The 23826-nt window shown below is 35.7% G+C and overlaps 1 long non-coding RNA gene across 2 annotated transcripts; it reads right to left on the reverse strand.

The window, feature by feature from the left end:
* Positions 1-12443: 12443 nt before the first annotated feature.
* On the reverse strand, positions 12444-13214 carry LOC149939321 (uncharacterized). 2 transcript variants are annotated; one of them, XR_016481401.1, is made up of 4 exons: positions 13036-13214; positions 12863-12957; positions 12680-12712; positions 12444-12510 (listed from the first exon to the last, which is right to left on the reverse strand). It is a non-coding gene; the product is annotated as an uncharacterized LOC149939321 (long non-coding RNA). The 2 variants fall into 2 exon arrangements; XR_016481400.1 differs by lacking the exon at positions 13036-13214 and having other exon boundaries at positions 12863-13006.
* Positions 13215-23826: the final 10612 nt, after the last annotated feature.

Below are 23826 nucleotides of genomic sequence, written 5' to 3' on the forward strand. Positions count from 1 at the left end.
TCTGATTATCGTCTGGGAAAGGGATGAGATGGAGTCGATTTCTTCGGATTGTTCCTGAAGTTGTCCCAACTACGTACGATCGAGGCTCGTCGGCTTTTCTTACTACTGCCCCTTCTCTCCGCAAGTCTGTTATCCATACTCTTTGTCCGTCTTCGAGTTCGGATAACTCTTGGACTGCATGGCGGCGATCAAAGTTTCTTTTCTGGGTATTTTTCTGGACGATATGTTTCTCCTGTAGCGTCGCTGCGGGCGGAATGGAGGGTATCAACATGGACGGTGTGGTCGGAAGTGTAGTTCGTAGCCGTCTGTTCATAAGCATTTCGGCGGGACTGAATCCATTGGTTGTTGGTGTTGAGCGGTAGACCAGTAGTCCCAAGGAAATGTCGTTTGTTTTCTTTAATAAAGATTTTGAGATTTTCAAAGCGTTTACACGCCCAGGTCAATGCGTATGCCTCCTTTTCAATTTGAGCGTATCTTTGCTCTGTAGGTGAAAAGGTTTTTGAAGCGTAGGCTATTACCTTGTGGGTACCATCGGTCTGTTCTTGCTCCAGAAATGCACCGATCCCATAGCTCGAGGCGTCGGCAGATACGGTAGTAGGTTTCTGTGGGTCAAAGACACCCAAGATTGGCTTGTTTGTTAAGGTAGTTTTCAAGTATTTAAAGGCTTTTTCTTGACCTGGACCCCATACCCAGCTGTTTTTCTTACTAAGTAGGCTGGTTAACGGCTGAAGTTGCTCGGCCATGCACGGAATGAACTTCCCAAGGTAGTTCGCCATTCCCAACAGTCGGCGTAGCTCTGGGACATCGGATGGTGGTTCCATCTCAGTAATCGCACGGACCTTCTCGTCATCGGGTTGAATACCGGAACTATCTATTATATGGCCCAGGAACTTAACTCTGGTCACTCCGAATTCACACTTCTTCCTGTTGAGTGTGATTCCGTTTGCCGCCAGTCTCTCGAGGACCATTTTCAAATTCTTGTCGTGTTCTTCGACGTTTTTACCCCATACAATGATATCATCTTGCATACAGATGGCGTTACTGATTCCTTCGATGCAGGTGGACATTTGACTTTGATAGTGCTCAGAGGCTGACGTTAAACCAAACGGTAAGCAATTGCAACAGTACCTTCCGAATGGGGTGATAAAAGTAGTTAATGGTATGGATTCAGGATGCAATGGTACTTGCCAATATCCGGAGTTGCAATCCAGCTTAGAGAAAACCTGCGCCCCGGCCAATCGTCCAAGCATATGATCGACCGCTGGAATCTGATAGATCTCTCTTTGAACATGATTATTGAGTGCCGTGAAATCCACACAGATGCGCAACTCTCCTGAATCTTTCATCACCACCACCATCGGGGCACACCAATCCGTAGCTTCTTCGATTTTGCTGATAACTCCCAGTTCAGTCATGCGCTTTAGTTCCTTTTCTACTCTCGTCAATAGCGGTATCGCAACTCTCCTTGGCGTCGTTATCGCATACGGTGTGGCTCCCGGTTTTAGTTTTATCTTGTATTGGCGCTTAACTCGGCCAAGTCCGGTAAATAGTTTCGGGTACTCTTCCATTGGTCTGACGGTTGACAATTCTGTTAGTTGCACTTCGTCGACGCGTTGAACGATTCGAAGATCTTCACTGGCGTCGAGGCTCAGCAGTGGAATTAGCAATCCAGCTACTACGTAAAGCTGGTCGTGAATTACAATGTTCTTGTTCGATAATCGTGCTTCGACCATGCCTTTGCAATGGAGCATAGTCTTTCCCGGCCCAAATAGACGTCGGTCAGGTTTCTTCAATGGTAAATCTTGAAGAAAATCATTATAAATTTTGTCTGATATAACACATACGTCAGCGCCTGTATCGATCTTGAATCGGATTTCCACTCCATTTACTCCGATGTCTATCATCGAACCTCGTACTGGCTTTGTATTTGTGATTTCACCCAGGAAAACGTCTGACGTCAACGCTCCGACTCTGCTGGACATTGCTTCCGTGGTGACCTCGCGGGCTGCAGATCCCAAACATACTCGCTCATAATGGCCCATCTTCTTGCATTTTCGGCAGACTGCTTTGTGCGCTGGACAATTTTCTCGGTTATGTCTCTCGAGTTTTCCGCATTTCTTGCAAGATGGTAAATAAGAATTCCTAGAGCTTTTATTTGGAAGACTTGCCTGTCCGATGTGTCGGAGGTTTTTCGACGGCTTCTGGTTTCTTCGCGAGCTGGGTTGTCCCCGTAATCGGTCAATAGTGGCGGTTGGTCCATTACTGAAGTTTGAACCATGTAGAGCTTGTTGCTGTCTTCTAACCTGTTCCGCTTGACGGGCTGTGGATATGGCCTTCTCTAGCGTCAGGGTACCATCTAGCTGCATCTTCTCCGATAGCGCTTTATCTCGTACTCCTACGACTATACGGTCTCTCAGAAGTTCATCTTGTAGCGTGCCATAGTTGCATTTCTCGATCTGAGCTCGGCAAGCTGTTATGAATTCTTCCACTGGCTCTCCGTCTTGCTGGATTCTTGAATTGAAAGTCGCCCTTTCGTAAATCACATTCCTACGTATAACGAAATGATCTTCAAATTGCTGTTCGACCATGGAATAGTTTTCCTTTTCCGCGTCAGTTGCGAAGGTAAACGAAATGAAGATGTCGTCCGCCTTGTCTCCCATCATGTATATCAATGCGTTGACCTGTTCCTCGCCCGACTTGGAGCTTAAACCAGACGCTATGCGAAAACGCTGGAATCTCCGTTTCCATTTCGGCCAGTCATGAGTATTTATAAGGCTAGTATTGCGTAATACAGAGGGGATAAATAAACACCGATAACGTTATCTTTAGATAAGACTAACCTATGACCTGACATCACAGTTATCATCAGTAGTGTTACGAGCCATACCGTTGTAAGGTAGTACAGTCACCTTTCAAGTACTGTTGATAAATGTTTGCCTTTGTGGCTATTAATTACACGTTTGCCTTAGTGAATATAAATTACACGTTTGCCTTAGTGAATATAAATTACACTTTGCCTCGGTGAATATAAATTATACATGGTTGGTTTTTAATTTGAAAGCTCGGCAGAGTTGGAAACTCTTGATAAAGTAAACGATTAAAAGCTATTCACAAATCATGCTATGCTACCCATAAACACTATCTCATCAAAGGTCTGTTTTTTATTGAAAGTTTTACCAAAAAGTCCCAAATTAGCATATTTCACTTGCTTACTAGAACCAGTTATACACCTATTATATTGTTATCTAAGTCTCAATGTGAAATTAAAACTCAATTTGACATAACCAATTATCATCATTATTTCCCAATGTGTAGTAAAATATTTAAAATAATATTCAATATATTAAATTACATTCAATAATATTAAAATTTCTGTTCAAAATATATTTAAAATTAAACCTATTTATTTTCTAACTTATGGCTTTTATTTTAAATTATGAATTTTAGGAAAAATGTGCCCTGTGAGGCCGAGCAAAGGGACAGCTATTAATAAAAAATGCTTTAATCAAAGCAGTTGGAAGGTTTATTTAAGGGGTAGTTGGGATCTATGAAGGCACAGATATTGGAAATGTTTTAGAATTAAAGAGTTATTTTTTGGAATTATTTTAAAAAGCAAAATATATTTCTAAAATAATTTCCATCGATTTTCCTCACCTTTTATAGATTTTAAAACCCTTTCCTTAAATTTGAGACTTGAAACTGTAACAGTAAACTGAGAAAATTTTAAATTGTAAAGGATTACGTGTAAAATTACAGCATTTAAATTGCTGAAACTCATTATAGAAACTAAACTAGTAAAAAAGTCATGAATAAAAGAGATTTGCAATAAATTTAATCAAGACTGTTCAAGTTAACAGAGGAAATTTGGATGTAATTATAGCTTATATTTTCACGAACAACAGATGATATTCTCTTCCTATAGAGAGAGCATGCAAGTGCAAGGAGAGCCATGTGTCTTGTCCTTTAGCTTAGAAAAGATAAGTCATGAATTTTCTTTAATTAAAAAGACTTCCAAGAGACCCTCTAGTCAATTTAAAATACGTAATTCAGTTTCCGTACATTGTGAACCCAAAGTTACGACTGAATGACTTATTTCAATTCGACTAGGTCTTTCTTGAAAGTCCCTTTAACAATTCAAACAGGCTACTGCAGTGTAACTGCACATATTTCATCAGGTCTTTCTAGAAAGAAATGTGGTCATTTTAAGGTACATGTTACTCTTTTTTACTACCAGCGGGTACTTGACTTGTGAGGATCTTCAGTTTTTCATGATGTATGCCAAATTTAAATACTGATGTATAATTCTACTTTAAACCAGAAGTTTAAAATAATAAGTGCAGACTTGGATAGATAGAATTTAGTACATGTCTGTCCTGTTTTATAAATTCGTTAAGAGAATTAGTTTAAATAGAAAGTTGCAAACTCCTTTAACCGTTTAATTTCTTATGTATTTATACAAAATTTTAATTTAACATATAAAACAGCATGTTAATTAAGGTTATAATATTTTCCGAGTAGTAGTTTGAAACACAAAACTGCAGAATCCAGTTACGACAGCATAGCAGACGTCTATACAGGGCTTTTTTTTTCGAGACTCGCACACATCGGTGTCGACCCTAGGCCTTAGACACCAGCACACACAATAACTGATTAGTCAGGGTGAGATATGTGTAACGGCCACGCCAACGGGGGGATACGTGGGGATAGGGGTGGGGCACCCGTGGGGGAAGTATCCCGACCACTTATACTTAATTCTGAACTAAACACGCGTACTCCTTTACAATTTAAAATTTTCTCAGTTTACTGTTACAGTTTCAAGGCTCAAATTTAAGGAAAGGGTTTTAAAATCTATAAAAGGTGAGGAAAATCGATGGAAATTATTTTAGAAATATATTTTGCTTTTTAAAATAATTCCAAAAAATAACTCTTTAATTCTAAAACATTTCCAATATCTGTGCCTTCATAGATCCCAACTACCCCTTAAATAAACCTTCCAACTGCTTTGATTAAAGCATTTTTTATTAATATTTTAATTGACCCAATGTCTGTAAATTCAGTTATGCGAAAGTTGATTTTTTCAATAGCACACATTACTGATCTTCATTTTTTCGCCAAAATTCTACTTCAAGATCTAATAAATTTGGAAATACATTTTTATGACAAAGTCTCTCAGGTTTAATAGAAATTTTATTTTAATATGCATGAGTTATTAGATTGGCTAGAAATCTGATTTGGGTTTGAATACTTGGGCTTTTTATCGCAAAGAGGCCATACACAATAAATATTCTATGAAATATTTTTGTAGTAGAAATTACATACTACCAAGTAGTAATTGTGTTTTTTGTTCGATATAGTGTACTTCTATTTTTCTTAAAAACCTTCAGATGGTTAGCCCCACTCGCTACTGAGCTTTCAAAAATTAATTTTTCACAGTGGGTGGATTGTATATTTAATATATGATTTTTAAGTAAATTTGGATATTGTGGATACTCATTTTCGATAATATTAACAATACCATGCATATAATTCCACGAACTAGGCGTATTTAGTCAATTGAATAGTTAACTAAAACATATATTATAGATTTCAATATGCTTGTGTGTGCATAGGTCTACTTATTATTATTTTTTTTTTATTCAGAACTCAATCAACATGACTTAGCCTAAGCCCGATAAAATACTTTGTCATATACACTTTGAAGCATACTTGTATAGGCTTAATGGGGAAAGAACCTCGGATGAACTTGTTCTTTTAGCCAACAAGAAAGAACCGTGCAAGCATAGCTTAAATATCCCTTCCAGGTGGGATAGTGCATACTGTACTGAAGCGGCGTAAGATTGCACTTTTACCCTCAATATTTATTATGAAGATGCTGTTAAATATACTCGTTAAAATTATTATCTTCGCCGCGCCGTATAATTAAAAAAACTAATAAAGAACAAAATCCGAAATCACTCACTTGAACCTCTACCACTTTTGCCCATAAAATATGGCGTCGTGCAACTAAATTTTCTGACAGGTACTGAAGCGTCATTACGATAGTGACGTCATTATTAATTTTCGCACGAATTTCGTCACTCAGTTGTAAGTTGAAAGAACATGTAACCTAAAATTGGTGAAAAACAAAACATAATGGGTTTAAAACATCTAGGTTACCCCATTTAATTATCTTACATTACAATTTAAGTGTTTTGGGGTCATTTTTAATAGCCCTTATATCTATCTTTTCTTTGTTTCTTTAGTTATCGGCATTCGACTGACGGAAAATGATCGTACTTAAAATGTTCTTCGGCTTCAAACTCTACTGCGGTTGAAAACTGCGAGCTTATCAGACCATGTAAATGTACATTTACGGAGTTTTTCCTTCGTAGACATATATTTTATCTCAGAAATATTTAATGATATTAACTTCTCGGCTAAAAACTTTCGCCTGTTGCGAAAACATTTATCGCAGAGATATATACTGTGAAACATTTTGTACAATAATATTAGGAATAATGCTTTTCGATAGTGTAAATTCAACCACTCCTTAGAAAATATTTGCGTTGAAATACAATGTTTTAAATTGAAGTTATGGAAACACTTTGTGGAAATAAATTTTGGGTAAGTTAAAATATTTAATTATTGTCCATCGAAATCAGTCCAGATAATGCTAATTTATCATATTTATTGTTATCCGTATGTGATGTTCAGAGATGGGATTAGCAAAGTAGATACAGGGTATAGTTCTGGTGTTGGTATTTTTCAACTCTCCACCAGCAGATCGATTTATATTATGTGACTCAGATAATATACATTAAGCTATAATATTCCAATAATCATGTAAATATAAAACACATGAGCGAGGCTAATACCAAAGGCAACAACCAACACCTTCAATGCCAGTCATGAAGCGACTTTTGATGCCATTAATTAATGTGGCCAATTTATACTGCATAGGAGGGTGGTGACCAGCACGTGTGAAGGAATTTTGATGCCAGGTCACGTAAATGGAATTTTCCTTCCCGACCCTATGCATTTTCCTATAGCATTAATGATATTTCCGAAAAACAATTACTTGGGACGTTGTGAAACGAAAATAACAAATATCCTGGAAAATAATACTTTTATTTTCATCTCGCAATGAATAAAAACTAGGAACAATTTTACTTGTACAAAAATCAGTTTGTACTAGGGACGGTGCTTGGAAAAGTCGTTCGAAATAGTTTCTGTGGGCCAGTTATTTAGCAGATGACTTTCCAAATTTCCATAAAAAAATTGCATAGGCGCCAGCTAAAGCGAATCCGACAAAATACTTATGATTTTCGGAGTGTGCAATAACTGGTGCCTTTACCGGGGAGTCGGGGTCCAGCTCTTGTAAGTTGTAACCCTTAAGCGCGGTGGCGCGCTGTGAGATGTTAGCTCCGAACAAATGGTCCTATCTCCACCTACGACTTCGGTCAAGTTTGGGCTGGATACTGAGCTTCAGCTCATGCTAACGGAGACGGTCCGTGCAAACTGGCCGAAGCGGCGGATTGGGTAGCCTGCTCTGGGGCGGCGAGCCTCCGTATGAGGGTACGGCGGTCCTTTGTTTCCCGGCCTTTTGGAGCCACACCGTGATCTCCGGTGCCAGCTGTGCCGGGTTATGCGGGCTGCTGTGTGCAGCTCTCTCCATAAGTAGGGTGTCGGCTGGAGTTGCTATAGCATCCGCTCTTAATCCTACTGCTTCGTGCGAAGTGGGACTTGGTCCGCCCATTGCTGCACCTTCTGCTGGGTTCAGTGGCTTGCGTCAAAGGTGCGACCATCAGTAGTGGGGTTCTCCTACCCATGCTGGCTTTGTCACCTGTCCGGGTTAGGTGGACGATCTTTAGGTGGTATGGTCTCTGTTACTAGGTATACCGGCCTAGAAATTCTGAAACACTATATTAATTGACTCTTTCATAATCAGTCAATTTAATCAAGAAGGATTAGACAAGGAGTGGTTATGTGAAGTCGCGCTGATATATTGACTGTAATTCCAACCACCCACAACCGGGAGTAAAAGGGGAGAGGGGAAAGCAATGGTAAAGTTTTATCACGTGGTTTTGGAGTCATCGCATTTCTTAAACGTACCTACGTAGCTCCCTCTCTTGACGAGTCCGTGAGCTGAGCACATCTAATTATATTTTACGCGCGAACCGCCAAGGCTTAACTAACAAATTGGTTATGTTCACAAATTTTCATTAAAATGGGAAAATACTGCTTATATCGATCGTGTAAAAGCAATGATATATCAAAAGTGTCACGCGCTCAGGGTTTGCGTTTTTTCTCGGTTCCCAAGCCGAGTACAAAGTATGAAAAATGTGTTCTATGGGTTAATGCAATTAACCGTGATGATATCAATACAGTGGATATAAAATCGCACCACTATGTATGTTCCAAACATTTCATAAACGGCATTGGTCCAACCCCAGAAAATCCTGACCCGATTAAAGAGATGAAAGAGGTAACCTATTTAATATTTTATTATTTTGTTACTGTTTAAAACTAATACAAATTTTGTAACTAGCCTTCAATAACACTGGATCATAACTATGCCTATTCTTCAAGACAAAACGATTATGCTCTTCCCAATTACCATGGAGAATTAGATTCTCCAGTTTTAATGTGTAATGCAAAATTAGCTTCGAACCCGGATACAATCGTGGCTTCGAACCCGGATACAATCGTGGCTTCGAACCCGGATACAATCGTGGCTTCGAACCCGGATACAATCATGACTTCTAACCCGGCTACAATCGTGACTTTTAACCCGGCTACAATCGTGACTTCTAACCCGGCTATAATCGTGACTTCTAACGCCGATACAATCGTGACTACTAACGCCGATACAGTCGTGGCTTCCAACCCGGATACAGTCGTGGCTTCCAACCCGGATACAGTCGTGGCTTCCAACCCGGATACAGTCGTGGCTTCCAACCCGGATACAGTCGTGGCTTCCAACCCGGATACAGTCCTGGCTTCCAACCCGGATACAGCCCTGGCTTCCAATCCTCAATTGGTTGTGGAAGTCCTAGAAAGGTCAAATATCGAGGTACACCCTCTCAAAAAAGTAGCCCATGATTTTTTGGTTTATCAGGCAAATAATATTGAGAAATGTGATTGGTCAATTGAAAATTTGAAAGAACTCCAAAATAATCAATCTGTTATAAAATCTTTGAGGTTAAGGAAAGTATCAAATAGTTGTTTAGTAATGGTTGAAATACTAAAATCATTATATGCTACTATTAAATTTTGCAACGAACCAGTTTCTTTCGACCATATGTTATTTTCTACAAGTTCTGTTGATTTTCACAAACCAATTGTTTCTCTTGAAGATTTACTTAGTATTCTCTACGAAATTGAAAACTGGAGAGCCTGTGGTGGTATACAAGGGGAGTTATACACCCATTTTAGAAACAAGTATTTAAAATCAACCAATGTCTGCTTACCAAGCCAGGCACTCAGATCAGGAAAATGTAAGCAATTATTCATGGGCATCACGGCTAACATTTGTCAGGCTTGTCAAATATCTAAAAAGGTTTTGGAATGTCGAAAAAAAAGGGAAAAGCAAGTTAGATTAGGCACCAATAAAAATACCATCATCCGTTACATGTCTCAAGATCAAATTAAAGGAAAGTTTTCTATTTTGAATAAGAAAAATGTTGCTTTAAAAAGAAAGGCTAAACTAATGGAAATCAAACTTAAAAAGACCTTTAGAAGTGAAGCCATTTTATGTCGGAAGAAGAAAGTAAAGATTTTGAAAACATTATTGCAAGAAATCCCTTTGAGAGCAGAACTATTTTTCAAAAGCTATTAATGCGAGAGCAATTAAAGATATTAACCTCGAAAAAATCCAGACCCAAAAAATGGCATCCGGCAATAGTTCAATGGTGTCTTTCAATCAAAGCAAAATCTGCTAGTACTTACGAAGCTCTAAGACAAGTTATTCCTTTACCTTCTCAAATAACTCTCTTTAATTATTCAGTTGAATTAAATACCAAAAGTGGCTTCAATGAAGCTGTATTAAAAGAAATGAGCCAAAAAATTGATATCAACAACTTGGAAGAGCACCAAAAATATTTCACACTGATTATAGATGAAATTCAAGTAAAACAAGATTTGGTGTTTAATAGTAGTACTGGGGAATTGATAGGAGCAACGAATTTGAATACCTTCAGGAATAAGTTCAACGACATGGAGAGGCGAATTAAAGGAACTTCTGAGGATTTAAGAAATAAAATAAACCTAGCTTCGCATATCCTTCAGTTAATGGTTCGAGGGATAACCACCAATTTCAAATATCCATTTGCCTACTTCCCATCTGGAAACAACAACGCCGAAGATTTATTTTCTATAATTTGGGATGCAGTTGAACATTTGCAAGCAATTGGATTTATTATTCTTGCAATTGTATGTGATAAGGCTACCTCAAACCAAAAATTGATCAAAATATGTACTGAAAGTGACCGAAACAATCACCAAGTAGGTTTTCAAACTGAAAACCCATATAATAATGGAGACCCTCTTTATTTTGTATCCGACATTTGCCACAATGTAAAAACTGCTAAAAATGGCTTAAGTAACAGTGGTAAGATGAAAAAACAAAAAGATGGTACTTTAAAACAAATTAGGCTACTAAAAAAAGGTGGAAAATTTATTTTGTGGAAGCATGTAGTTGAAACTTACGAAAAGGATACCAGTTCTCTGTTGCGGCTTGCACCAAAGTTAACATATAATCATGTCTATCCTAACGCATTCAGCTGCATGAGAGTGAAACTTGCCACACAAGTTATGAGCTCCAGTGTTGCTAATGCAATGGAAGTGCTAGTCGGTGATGAAGCCTCTGAGACTGTCAAATTTCTGCGTTACTTCGATACATTTTTCGATATTTTGAATGTATCAAATGTTTCAGCATGTATTCACAAAAGAAAACCAAGGTATAAAATAAATAAATAAATTGATGAATAATGTTTTGCAGTATAACAATTTTCTTTCTCCCTAGTGGTTGGTAGATGACTTCCTTGCCTATTTGGACGAGTGGGAAGAAGAAGTCAATCAACTTGATACGGAAGAAGATAAATCTCAAATGCTTCTTAGCAAGGAAACCAGAGAAGGTATCCGAATAACTGGTACGTTACATGCCCTCAGTGGCGCACCCAGACATTTTGCCTGGGGGAGGGCAAAGGCTTGTGTAAAATGGGATCTTCTGGGGGGACTGCCCCCCTGCATGTCCGTAATAATTTAACTGCAATGAATGCATTCATAATCTGTTAAACTCTTATTTTATTTTTCAGTTTTCTCAACTATTGAAATTATTAAGTTTTTATTGGAAAAGGGAGCGCCTTTTGTTTTAACAGCCAGATTGAATCAAGATTGCCTCGAAAACTACTTTGGCACCCAGCGTGGGGCTTGTGGTTCTGGTGCCAACCCAACAGTCGATCAGTATGGCCAAGGAACTAAAAGGATAAAACTTATGAAATCTTTATTGAAAAAAGTAACTAATGGTAACTGCACTGCCACAAAAACAAAAAGCTGCCCGTGATGCTTTTCAAGATCGTCCTCAAAATATTAAAATCATTTGAAATATGCCAGCTTCCTGCAATTTTTTTACATTAAACATCTCTTTAAAGCATCCTTATTTTTGGTAGTTTTTTGTGTTAAAACTTTGAGTTCTTGGCGTATGCCACTGCTATTTAAGGAATCTCTTTTTAACGCCTGAAATTTATTCTTCACACTTCTGGTTAACCCCTTTAAGTGACAATTAATGAGAATCGTAAAACACTTCCTCTTTGCAGCATTTAAATTTTCCCTATCCTCACCCCACAGATTATCCCAAGTTTGGTTAACATATAAATCATTTCCTAAAGCCAAAATTATTTTGGCTTTTCTTTCTTCATTTAAATTGAAGGGATCATCTGCATTAATAAAATTCCTGATAACATCACAAATATGCTTAAAAAATTTGATAGCTTCGGTTGAAAGAAAAAGGAGTCCTCCCCTATCTTGTTTACTACTCCATTCGTGAAAATCTTTCGTTGCTTCGGATTTTTTTACAAGGCAATTTTCCCAAAATGTCTGACAATTATAGAGGCCAATTAATTGATTAACGGTGTATCCCGCCATTTGGTGTATAACTTGTAGCTCTTTAGTTCTTTCATCCTTCGGGCTTAGTTTTATCGTCTTAGGGTGTTCTTTTTTCTCGTTAGGCACAACTAAATCTGCTTCTTTTTGAAGATAGTTCACATGAATTTCATTAAATAAACGGTTGGAAAATATTGATGTTACAAGGTACTGATCCTTCTCTTCTAGAGCCTTAAATGGTGGCATATTTGAGAAAGATTTCTTTAATTCTGAACGAAAATCAGCATTGTTAATTAGTTTGTGCCTTTTGGTGGTAAATTTCACTTTGTCCAGCAATCCTGTTTTTTCACCAGCAAAGGCAGACAGAAAGTCAACAGCTTCGTCTGTTATCTTAATACATTTAGATTTCCTTATTTCTTGCAATGCATCCTATTGAAAAGATTAGAATAATTAAACCAAAAGGAATAATTCATTCTGTATCCACAGTAAATTATGCCCCTTGCGGAATTTGATCATCAGTTATAACATGGCTAGTAACAATCAGTAATTAAGAACATAGGTACCAGTAGAACAATTACCTATTATTTTTAATACTTACGATCACTGGTTTTGGTCTGCCAACAAAAGTAACCTTATACAATTCGGAAGCATTAGCAAGTATTACATTTAGATTTTCCATTAAAAATTCTTTATTGAAACCAATACCTAAAAAGAAATAATCGTGCAAAGGCTTAAATAAGCATTGAAACTTTTGAAATATTTAGTTATCATTTTTAATTACCTGTATCGATTTTCCTCCGCTGCACCTTAGTAATCTTTTTAACTATTCTAATTTTGCAATAGGTATGATCATTTTGATCCATAATCACAGTTACGCTTTAATTTCAGTGAAAAATGAACAATTGAAACTAATATTTACACGAGGAGACCATTTCTTTATTATTTTTGAGATACCTTTCTTCGCCTGCCTGTAGAGGGAGCCGTACAGTGTTTCAATTTGGTCACGTGCTAATAACTTGCAAAGTGTTTCCCCCTTTAAAGTATCACCCCCTTTCTCCCCACAGTGGGAGTGTTGGCCGTCGGAGAAGATTTTTGAACCTCTTAAATAACCACTCCTTGTCTAATCCTTCTTGATTTAATGAAGGTTTGCCATTTTTATGTTAGCTTTGATTAAAATAATATTTCTCGTCGAGTTTCCCTAGACTTAGCTAATTTTTGTTTGGATTTCCTTTTCTTTTTTACCATTTTCAACATTCAAAAATTCCCTACATGTTGTAAATTTCCCTCAATCTGGCATCACTGGCAGAAAATTGAGATAGTTCAGAACATTTCACATTCTTTCTCGTTGAAAAGGTTCAAGTAATGTAGATTCTCTTAATGCAAAAGAATTATTGCAATATTTCCATATTTCTGTTTTATAATTATAAATGTACAATAATTTTAATATGTTTTAATAAAAAATCATACTGCATTAAATATGTAATAAACGTAGACAATTTCCGTTGCATTTGAAGTTTTGTTGTTTATTGGGGAGTCGTAATACTCAAATATTTTAAAAAAAACTACAATTTTAAGAAAAAAGTTGAATAAAGAAATCTCAACGTGGTTCCATATCAGGTTTTAAGTAGTACCATGACACGCATCACCACAAAAATTCATAACTAAACCACCTTTACCACCCAAGCTACACGCGATTAACAATTTTTATTTTTTAAGTTGCGTAGATGCGGTTCGAAAAAGACATGACAACGAAGATGCGCGTGTCCTTGGCGGCAACAAGCGAATTTTTTCTTATAAAATTTTATCCGTAGGTTTTTTTTAAATATAAATTAAGTAGTAGAAAGTGTAGTTCAAGGCACGTGTTAAATAATTTTAGGGGCTGTATACCAACTCCGAACAATTTATTAGAATGTGCTCTCACAACTGATATTTATTAGGTACAGAATTTATTTCATATTTAAGCTAAGGAAAAATTGTTTGTATTAAAAATTAGAATTGAAATGAAGATATAAATCCGAAACCCTATTATAATTTAAACATTTAAGGAAAATTAAACTTCTGGTTTGATTAATTCTAGACGGGAAAATAAGCAGGTAAAGCCTGCGCTAGTAAACGATTCGGGGAAAATTGTAGAATTCTAAAGTAGATTTATGGTAAACAATCTTTACTTCTTCACATTGTAATTACACGTTTTCAAGAAGTGGCTTACTTCTGTTAATTAATAAATGTTAGATATTCTCATTAATTTTATGCGCATTTTTTAACTACGCAGCGAAGTATAACAAGCTTAACGAGATAAAACCAAGTTTTCGGAAATCATCCTTAAATAAGCTTTTTCCTGAACAATATAGTAGAAAATTTAATTTTGTTAATTTAATTTTTTTATTTTATATTTCAAATGTTTTGAATGAAATATTTTAAAGGCATTCATTAAATTAAAGATTAATAAGAGACCAATTTAAAGTAATCCAAAATCCGAATACTCGTATCAAATCTTTCTCAGTCTATCCGCCTTTTTTGTTTTTCGAATTCGCTTTTTCTGGTTATAGTAAATTATTGGTTTTCCAGTTTATTTTTGTATGCCCGACAGACAATTTCATTTTAGGTCAATGCGTTATGATTTATTATTATATTATTTATAAAATTGGCCCTACCTATTTCGATTCGGTAGATATCCTAAATAACTTTGTGTGCGGTGCCCTCTCTGCAAGTCGACAAACGCCTTTGATGTCCGCTACATAATTTTAGCTTTGGTGGCCCATATTTTTCTAGAAACTCTTGATTACAATAGCAATGGAAATGTTATTTTACTTGATTCGATTGCTTTTCGATTCAAGGTTAAAAACCATAAAAAGGAAGGTCACTTTCTCTGGTTTCCAAGAGAAACCTTACACCATTTATGCTCGCGTAACTTTTTATCGTAAGTCATTCTTATAAGCACAGATTAAGTTGCACTTTTAAAAACACTGGGGAAATTATTTCATTGGTATGTTCTTGAAACCAAAACTCTAAGATTGTGGTATAAACTTTGATAGACAGGGTGGTGACTACAAAGACAAGAAGGATTCCAAAATTTGTCGGGTTTTTGGACCGTTCTTTAGATTGTTAAATAAAAAATATTCACATTTTATAAAATCTTTAGAAAAAGTGTCTGTGTCATTACATTTTAAATATTATAGAACTATCCAAATCATTTAATTTGATGAATGGTGTCTTTCGTTCTGATTTAGGACTCCAACCTAACATGGTACACATCCAACCTGGATTTCACTAGGTGTTTTCAGAATACGGTGCTCGTGTGGATTCCCTGTGGATTCCTCTGGTTGTTTTTCTTCTCGGAGATTCACTCGTTCAAGAAATCCAATAAATGTCACATTCCATAGTCCAAACTCACCATCACCAAAGCGGTGAGATCTCAAACATAATTTTATTACACATATGGCCAATACACTAAACAGTAACTGCTATATATTTTTGGGTTGTTTGAAATGTGAAATGCCGTTTAAATTTATCTTCTGATTTAAATCCTAGTGCAGTAACACATATGCTGATAGATAATATAAACCTCTTTGTTTTCCATTTCCTCATATCATTAGGATCTGTGAGACTTTGCTTTGCCACTATATTATAAACTTTAAAAACGTTATAAGAGCCGATAAAGAATATTATGGGCCCTTTATACATTGAAAAATAGCGTGTGGGGGTTTGTATTAGTATGTAGATATTGGATAAACCTAAGCGTTTAAAATTGTTTATTAAAATAAGTTATTTGAGCTCAACAGCTCGTTATTATTTCAAAAACTAATTTAATAAAATAATACATAAATGAGATAGACTTAGTACAATAGCACCGTAAAGATCAATTGCCATGATAACGTTTTAATATCATTATTAAATATTATTTTTCCCCCCTTTTCGTAAAATGTTCATCGTTAAGGCTCGTCCAATGAAATGTGTACACAACACTGAACTAGCGTGTTTAAAGGCCCGTTGCGGAACTTTCTTATCGAAGCCGTGTATGGTCAGAAGTAATATAAAGTGTGACACTTACTTATTGAAGCCGGGTTTGGCTAGAAGATATAAATAAAAGTTGCACTTTCTTATCGAAGTCGTATATGGCCAGAAGAAATATTTCACTCAAATTTAAGGTTTATTACCAATTCATGATTTTCTGCTACCTGCTAGAATGGAATACGGGCACGAAATAATATGATCGACTTCTTGGCGAACTTGTTATCATTATACTAACAGCAAGAGAATTGCTGGGTAACCACGATTTCAACACATTATTGCCTGGCGTAGTGGATAAAACTTTAAAACATTATTTGTCGTTGTACTGTTTAAATTATTCTATTTAGTATAATTAAGTTATGTTTACGTTTGGGATGTCATTAAATATTTGCTTAAATTTCTAGGTATTAACAACGGGGCTCGTTCTAATATCATTACTAAGTATAATTCAAAATCTGAACAGCGGACAAGTGTTCTTATCCGATCAATTTCTGGCAGCTCTATTGAAATTCGTCACCTTTGTGAGTTTATAATTCAAATAATCTTATAATCCTTCTTCTTTGTCCGGTTTTAGGGCGAGACAATGTTATTTAAGGCAGGAACTTTGTTCTCGGTTTCTTTGAGAGGTTTCCGAAATCAAAATTGCAAGAATAATGTTATTTTTAGAAGCGATTTTAAATTTATTTAAGCTAAATTTTGTAAAGATTCCACTTTTTTTCGAAATGACGCCATCTTTGGGTAAAAGCACTACGTTTTATCATTATATTGATCCGTTTTTGAAGGTCGTAGCGGAGGCTAAGGACAGCATGTTTATTGTAGAAATTTAATTTTATCAAATAATTTTATTAGGGACAGAAATGTGCTAATAATTGATTCATCAAAAATATATAACAATATTCGCTTATTAAGCGCAGGATCAGAAATTTAGCAGCTTGAGCAAAAATCAAATGTACAATAATCCTACCAATTGGGCTTGTGTCTTAGTTATTTTTTCGCTGTGAACGAATTTAAGCATCAGACTTCATGGATTACTATGAAAACATTTTACGTAAAATCCAAAGTAAATTTTATTGTATTCTGAAATCTTGTTACTCCTTATCAGATCTTGACTTTTCTTGTAGCCAGACATGTTCCTTTTGCCATTGTTTGCCTGGCTGATTTTGGCAGTCGTGACTTTTTATCCCCCTTTAACACCTTTTAAATTTAAACTACAAACAACATGTTACGAAGGCAGATGCAACCTTTCAATGTTGTAGCATGCAGCATTTTTCTTTGTTATTCGCGATAAAACATTTTTAAGTGGTTTGGGATGCATTATATCTAAGTGGTTTGGGATTCAATATATCTAAGTGGTTTGGGATTCAATATATCTAAGTGGTTTGGGATGCATTATAGCACACGTTTTCAAGCATTAAAAAGTCTGGATAATATAATCTAGCATATTTAAAAAATGTATCTCCCTTAAGCCACGTTTTCACGAACGCTTGTAGCTAAAACTTTTCAGCTTGAGCAAGAAATAGTAATTGAAAAACGCTCACGCTCATACAATTTCTGTTTTTATGAAAGCTGGAACCTTTTGTATGTGGAGTGCGCTTGCGAAACTAGATCGGTGTCTCGCGTCAAGCACCGATCAAATCCACCTAGATATTTTCCAGCCCAAGGAAAGGTTTCGCGCGTGACGTCAACCCACGTGGTGTTTATCAGCGAATGAGGAAGTAGGTGCGATTGCTCACGCAAAACCCGGTGACCGTGTGACGGCTTTGTTTCATAGGCTTTAGCTAGTCAACCAAAATGGGTGGGACCAAATTATTAACAAAAATCAGTCAGAAAATAAAAGGAAGATAAAAAGAGAAAAGACATAGAATTAAAGAATAGATTAAATAGTTTTGTAAGGGATAAATAAATTATTTGGAATAAGAAATTAAAAGAAAACAGAGATAGAGATGCAGTTGAATTGGCTTGGAATGCATTAAGTGAGACCATGCAAATGCCAAGTAAGGGAAGTTTTCTTAAAGTATCATTACTATATTTTTCATATTGTTCCATAAATTCTAGAGGAGGATATCAAAAAAGCATGGAAATCCCTTATTGATCAATTCCGAACTAATATAAATTCAATTAAAAGTGTGAAATCTGGAGACCCCTACGACAAAGAAAAACAATTTGAAAGCGTTCAGTGGCCTCATTTTCAACAATTACTCTTTTTAAAAGACACAGTAGAAAAGAGAACGTACGGCAATTTATTTATTATATTGAAACTGAAATTTTAATTAACACGTTCCTTTCTCTAGAACTTGTTCAAACTTCGCTTTTTTCCATGACAATGGAAACCATTCAACGCAAATTGCCAATGGTAATAGTCAAGAATTAAACATGGTATTACAATTTTTTTTAATTTATTAACCGTAGCAGCCTACAACTTTTAAAATTAAATTGGATTTTCTTTTACCTATTCCCAATTTTAATTACTTAAATTTCGTTATGTTAATTTCAGTTAATTGTGATTAATGGGAAAATATAACTATGCTATAAAAAATTAAGACTATTAAAAACATAAACTAATTGTATATCACTATTTCCAATATTGAAATCCCTCTGTACATGTATATACATTTATCATTCAATATTGGTAGTGGAAAGTAAATCTCAGGAAGCCCAGCGGTCCTATATTATCCTATAATTGGTTTAAAAAAATCCTATTTTCCTATAACGATTTCTTTCTGGGCTTTTTGAAATCTCGAAAAGTGAACATGGGTTAGATATTAAATAAAGTTTTTTTTAATTATTTTAAAATATCCTGATTAAAGCTTTACAACAATTATTAAGTAAAATTCCTTATTCTTAGTATTTGAAATAAAATCATAAATATTTCAAAAACAGTGGCCTGGCTCTTTAACTAATGTAGGGAATTTCAATTATTTATTCACTAAGTAATTTTATTTAAAGTTAATTTTTGGGTGCACCACCAAGAATGTATTTATTTATTCTCAGGGAGAATGAATATGTTGAGATTATTTTAAGCGTTTCTCTAATTCCACCCGTTGTGCCCCCCGGTATGCTCCTCCGTTTAAAATAAATCCAATTCGTCCTGCAATCTCATTGGTTCTTAAAAATTACGTTTTTCGACGCGATTACCGCTGCTGCGAGGACGCAAAAAATAAAACCGCCTTTTTCTCCTCCCCCCCCCCCTCTAGCGTGACGGGGGTAGGGGCTCAACGTGTCCGTCGATAGTCTCGACATATTCATTCTCCCTGAGAGTAAATAAATACATTCTTGGCACCACTATTCAAGAAAAGAAATTGAAAGTTAAATAATAAATATTATTTGAGAAACATATTTGAAATATGGCAATTGTACTTTTTTAAATATTTTAATACCTTTATGATACTTATGGTAAAGTTTTCAAATATAAACCCTGATTTTTAGGAATACAATAGCATTCCATATGTTATTGATCTATTACCGATCGAGGACCAACACTCCCGGTCTCTTGCCAGTGGCAATACTGCGATTAACAATTTGTCTACTCTGAACTCTGTAGAAAACAACTTGCCAACTCCGAACTCTAACGAAAATAGTGGGCCTTCCTCAAACTCATTAGAAAACAACATGTCTTTTCCAAAATCAATGGAAAGCAACTTGTCTATAACCAAGTTCATCGGTGAAAAGCCAATTTGCAATACCAAGAAGCGCAGAAACTGCAACCAATTCGAGGGCCGAGTGTCCACAATAAAATAGAAAACCAAAGAAAAGGCCACATGAAGATTTTTTAATTTTAGATGCATTGTCTGAATTAAATAAGTACTAAACTTCTGCTAAGAAAGTTAAGATACCATTTTTAAAACATTTCATTTTTAGGCAAATTGATAACTCTCAAGATGACTGTTAAAAATTTGGCCAGTATATTGCAGCCATGGAGCGACGGGTAAAGGAATCGGAAAGAGCTGACTTTGGGTATGAAATAATCACAGCTGCTAGAAACTTTATGAAAGGATTAAGAGCAACAACTAATCATAAATGCAAAATTTAACCATGGTTAGTTTAAACTAGTAAATAGTAAGTAATATACTATAGAGACAAATACTTCATACCCAATATTCTTTTTAATAAAAGTTTATTTTAAACCATGAAGTATCTGTCTCTATAGTATATTACTTACTATTTACTAGCAACAACTAATAATTAAAATCTTATGAAAATAGTTTAATTTTGTAAAAAAAATATACAATAAAGGTTTTAATAAAATACAAATAAGAATTCATATTTCCGGTCTAATCACACCAGGGGTTATATCCCATTGCCAGTAAACCTCTCCTTCTTTGCTAATAAAATAGTCCGCAAATAACTCCCTATTATTTCGTGCATTATCTCTGCTGTGTGCGAAGTGGGGATTGGTCCACCCATTGCTGCACCTTCTGCTGGGTTGAGTGGCTTGTGTCAAAGGTGAGACCATCAGTAGTAGGGTTCTGCTACCCATGCTGGATTTGTCACCTGTCCGGGCTAGGGGGACGCTGGCGTAGGGCACTATGATGATAGGCCTCCGGTGGTATGGTCTCTGTTACTAGGTACACCGGGCTAGAAATTCTGACACACTGTAATTGCGTGCGGATGTTGGTGTGATGTTTAGAAACGCATTCGCCGGATTTTGCCTTAGCTCGCCGTGAAAATACCCTTCAACTAATTGACCATTTTCATTCAATGGTCAGAATAATCTTGAGGGCAATAAACTTTCGTACTGTTTTTTTCTTCAGTCATTAAAAAATTGTGAAGAGCATCCATGGCTAAATGGGCTACAGCCCAGGGCCCCGAAAAGACCAGCTATACAGCCTCTACTCTAGGGATAAGGGTTTAGTTTGATAAATATTATTTATGCTCATTTAATGTTATGTATCTTTTAGTTACGTCTAAAGTAATTTGACTCTTCGCCACATCGCGTATCATACGGTACGAACAATTTCTAAAACCTAACAGCGAGTCACTGTCAGTAAAATCTTATTTACGGTAGATCTATGTTATACTTTTGAAATTAAAAGTTTTGGTTTGATTATTGTGTAGTTGAATTTAGACAACGGACATATAAAGGCTGACCGTTGGGGATCGCAAAGGTCTTAAGAAATAATTTAGCACTACAGCGCCTGCGTAAGCCGTAAGATCAGTAATTTAATTTTTACAAAAGGGTGGTTTATAGCGATGTGTGAGTACTCGACTCGAAACTTGAAAACCCAAATCGAAAAACTCGAAAACAAAATAGAGTACTCATTTGAGACCTAGGCTTATTTTTTCGAGTTCTCGAAACGTCTATTTTATCCAAGGCATAACTTGCAAGTTTTGAAAAAACCGCCAAACAACGACCATTTTTGTTTTTTTTCCGTGTCCCCGCCCAAAGACCTTGATTGGATATGATTTTTTGAACGTGAGCCATATGAAAATGAAACCTGACTCAGAGCGCCCTGCTTTTGAGAACAGTTTGTATGTTCTACTCAAGCTAATACTTAACTGTAAGAGTACTCGAAAGCTTAACCTAACTTTTCAAGTACTTGAAATCCTTTTTTGAAATAAACCTAATTAGTCGAAAACTCAGGAAAAAATAAAACTCGACTCGAAACTCGATAATAAAAATTTTAGAAACTCAACTCGAACTTGCATTCCTTTGGGTCAACCAAAATGTGAAACATGGGAAATCAACACCTATGCTGTTGTACACTGATAAAAATAGTGGTTTATAATGCGTTTAAAATTGGTTTATATTTTTTTGAAAACTACAAATGGTTTAATTTTAAATGTTTAATAGTTTGAAAATGGTTTCGTAATATATTAGACCTTTTACTTATTTATTCCATTTAACCGAATGATCGTTTATATTCTCAAAATAGAACGTTTATTAACCATTATTTTAATGGTTTATTTTCTAACTAGCAAAGTACTTATTATTACCAAAAGTGGGGTGAAAAATATGATATGTACAATTTTTCACTTTTATAGAGATTTATCATGTTTTATGTAAAGACAGGCAAATTGAATGACTTTGGCTAAAGACGAGTTAAGATTTAATATAATAAGTTTAATTTGTTATAGTTCTATTCGCTAATAGTTGTTATTTAATTAAAGTAATTTCAAAAAAATCAACTTTATCATAAAATATTATAATAAATGTAAGATAAACTATTTTAAAAACGTTTAAGATGTTATCTTCATCATCAACAATATAAATCATCCAAAAAATGACACATCTGAGCTCCATTTATTAGTCGAAACTTAATTCAAAATAAACCCCTAACCATGGCGCCACCTGTCGTGTATTGGGAAAACCATGGACACTGTATCTCTAACCGGACGGGAAATTGCCTAAAAGAGGTACCCCTCACAGTCCGTTTGCGTTATACTTCGTATTAGCTGAAATAATCAGCCGTACTCGATTCGCAGGAATGTAAACCCCCATTTCAAACGGAACGTTTTGTCGACCACGTGACGAATTATGTGGCCTTGACAACCCGAAACTTTCAAAATTCTTGAACCTCCCCGCCCCTTTACAGAGAGATGGTGGCGGCGGCAGGTGATTTTGTATGGTGGAAGCTGCAGCTTTTCCCGTCCGGTTAGAGATACAGTGTCCATGGCAAAACTAAATAGTCGTGGAAAAAAGAATGGTAGCCAATAAAAATGGAAAAAAGCTAAGTAACAATAAACAAGTCAGAGCGCTCTGCGGACGTCAGAGCAACTTCCAGAGTGTTCCAAATTAGAAGAAAACGGGACTTTCTAATGGAGTCTCTCATTTAATCGTTCTTAAAGTTACTGTGACGTCAGCAGATATCACCGCTCCAATCGAGAGCGCTCTCAGTCTGGGGGAAAATTTAATAATGGCTTCCAAATTATGCCACCTCTGGCTTTTAAAATGATCTATAGGTAGTTTTGGCCGAGACGCCAACATTTTTTACACATTAGAAATTTCCTATAGAATGGTGTATCATACGTAATGGTGGTCATATTAATAGTATTGGGGTATTCGCCTTAAACCTAAAGCTGTAGCTCGAGCTGTAGGGCATTTTATTTACTATTTAACCTTACGGAGCATATCCTGATAATACTACTTGCTGTTCTTATGCTTCAAAAAGTATAATTGAAACTATATTCAAACAAGATATCACGGACATGTGTTAAGTACATCTGGCATATTGAAGACAAATTGAAGACAAATTTAATAAAGTAAATCGCACTTCGTCTATGGCATTTGGCTTTCGACAGATTGCTTACAAATTAAAACATGTTGTTAAGCTTGATCAAAGGACCAAAATTGTCCATCGCCATTTTTCCCTACCTCTTATAGTTTGTCCAGTATCAGCGGTCAAAAGTAGACAGAACTTACAAGGAGACGACCCGAGGTGGTTCTCACCGATTTTGTTCAAAGTTGGGGGATTGTTAGACCTAGATGTAACATGAAACCAGTTAAAGGGAAAAGTTACGCTGGGCTTCCGTTTTGCCATGGCAACCAAAAATGTTTTTAACAACATAAAATAAGAAAAGGTCTATGTAAAATAACATGCGAAAATGATAAATTCTAAGGGTCCCCCCTGTGCAAAATTTCAATAAATCAAAAAAACAATTATTTTTAAAAAAAATTAAAAAAATAGTAAATTTTACATTTTTGGATTACTTTGGACAAATAGGGGGAATAAAAACCATTTTGGGTGAACTCGAGCTAATTTGAATAAATAGGTCGAAATTTTAGGTATAATACAA

The sequence above is a fragment of the Leiobunum rupestre genome, chromosome 6, assembly GCF_980474605.1.
Source record: "Leiobunum rupestre chromosome 6, qqLeiRupe1.1.hap1, whole genome shotgun sequence".
In the NCBI taxonomy this organism is placed as follows: Eukaryota; Metazoa; Arthropoda; class Arachnida; order Opiliones; family Sclerosomatidae; genus Leiobunum; species Leiobunum rupestre.